At 44.6% G+C, this 2,249-nt stretch overlaps 1 pseudogene; it reads right to left on the bottom strand.

The window, feature by feature from the left end:
• Nucleotides 1-221: 221 nt before the first annotated feature.
• LOC105514491 lies at nt 222-961 on the bottom strand (annotated as a pseudogene).
• Nucleotides 962-2,249: the final 1,288 nt, after the last annotated feature.

The raw sequence follows: 2,249 nt of genomic DNA, 5'->3' as shown, positions 1-2,249 counted from the left end.
CCTTCCTGAGCCACCCATCCCCCCAAAAGAATCCCTTTATCATGAACTTGTCTTCTGCTACCACACAATAGTCAATCTGATTTTATCCACGACTGGATTTTTATGTACATATCCCCATTTTCTATGACCTAACTTTCCCTCTCTTCATTTATGTAGTTTTCTATCATCAATGAAAAGTCAAGAGAGATGTGAGTCTGATCTTATTTGTTACTCAAAAAATCTTATTTCTGACTGGATTCAGACTTGGAAGCAGAAGCTCACAGCCAGGAAAGTCTGAGTCTCTTGGCAGTTTGTTCCTGGGGCTTCTCTTTAGCCTCCTTCATGCTCTTGGACAGAAGTTTAGCGTATTCTGCAGCCTCTTCCTTATTTTTCTTAGTACGCTGCTTCTTCAAAGCAATACACCACCGTTTGTGCTACAGGACACGTGGAGTAACAAGATGCTGAATCTTGGGTGCTTTGGTCCCAGGTTTCTCACTTTCTTTGTTTAAGGGCTTTCTTACAACATACTGGCAGACATCATTTTCTTTAGAGAGACTGAAAAGTTTGAGGATTCTGCTAGCTCTTTTGAGCCCCAGGTGACGAGGCACCATAGTATCAGTCAGTCCAGGAATATCTTTTTCTCCTTTTTTTACAATAACCAAGTTGAGAATGCTCAGATTGGCATCCACAATGCAACCACAAACTGATCTTCTTTCTTTCTTTCTCCAGTTCTCCTTGGTCTGTAACAGGACCTTACTCAGTAGCAGGTGGACACGGCCATGGGTCATGACACCCTCCTTCGTGAGGAAACCTTGTTTGCCATTCCCACCACTGATGTGGACCACATAACCCTTCCATTCTTCACCCAGAGAGTCAGCAGCAACTTCTGTGGCCATAGGCTTCTCATAAAAAGTACGAAGTTTGCGTTCTTTTCAATGAGTTTCTGGCAGTCAGTGACTGGGAAGGAGATGCTCAGCTTCATCTTGAAGCAGCTGAATGCCTCTGAGGATCCATGGAAAAGAGTGATATGTTGTGTTTCCAGTTTTATTTGCTTCAAGGAATTTTTTTGATTTCCTGGTTAATTTCTTCTTCGACCCACCGGCCATTTGGGAGCATGTGGCTTAATTTTCATATATTTGTATAATTTTAAATGTTCCCCTTATGGTTGATGCCTAGTTTTGTTACACTGTGGTCAGATAAGATACCTGATATGATTTTTTTTTTTTTTTTGACACAGAGTCTTACTCTGTCACCCAGTGTTGGGAACAGGCCCCCAAATCTGGCTATAAACTGCCCCCAAAACTGGCCATAAACAAAATCTCTGCAGCACTGTGACATGTTTGTGATGGCCATGATGCCCACGCTGAAGGTTGTGGGTTTACTGAAATGAGGGCAAGGAACACCTGGCCCACCCAGGGTGGAAAACCGCTTAAGGTGTTCCTAAGCCACAAACAATAGCATGAGCGATCTGTGCCTTAAGGACAGGTTCCTGCTGCAGATAACTAGCCAGACTCATCCCTTTGTTTTGGCCTATCCATTTGTTTCCCATTGTAGTTAATCTATAATCTGTAGAAACAATGCTTATCACTGGCTTGCTGTCAATAAATATGTGGGTAAAACTCTGTTTGTGGCTCTCAGCTCTGAAGGCTGTCAGCCCCCTGATTTCCCACTCCACACCCTGTATTTCTGTGTTTGTGTCTTTAATTCCTCTAGCGCTGCTGGGTTAGGGTCTCCACAACTGAGCTGATCTCTGCACCCAGGCTGCAGTGCAGTGGCATGATTTTGGCTCACTGAAACCTCTGCCTCTGGGGTTCAAGCAATTCTCCTGCCTCAGCCTCCTAAATAGCTGGGATTACAGGTGTATGCCACCATGTTTGTATTTTTTAGTAGAGATCAGATTTCACCATGTTGGCCAGGCTGGTCTTGAACTCCTGACCTCAGGTGATCTGCCCACCTAGGCCTCCCAAAGTACTGGGATTATAGGTGTGAGCCACTGCACCCAGCTTTTATATGATTTTGTTGTTGTTGTTGTTTGAGACAGAGTTTCACTCTGTCACCCAGGCTGGAGTACAGTGGCCCGATCTTGGCTCACCACAACCTCCAACCTCTCGAGTTGAAGCAATTCTCCTGCCTCAGCCTTCCTAGAAGCTGAGATTACAGGTACCTGCCATCACACCTGGCTAATTTTTGAATTTTTAGTATAGACACAATTTCCCCATGTTGGCCAGGCTGGTCTTGAACTCCTGACCTCAAGTGATCCACCTGCCTTG

Source organism: Colobus angolensis, unplaced genomic scaffold, assembly GCF_000951035.1.
Source record: "Colobus angolensis palliatus isolate OR3802 unplaced genomic scaffold, Cang.pa_1.0 Scaffold246, whole genome shotgun sequence".
Lineage (NCBI taxonomy): Eukaryota > Metazoa > Chordata > Mammalia > Primates > Cercopithecidae > Colobus > Colobus angolensis.
The sequence above is the reverse complement of the archived record's forward strand: the minus strand, read 5'-3'. Positions and strand labels throughout refer to the sequence as shown.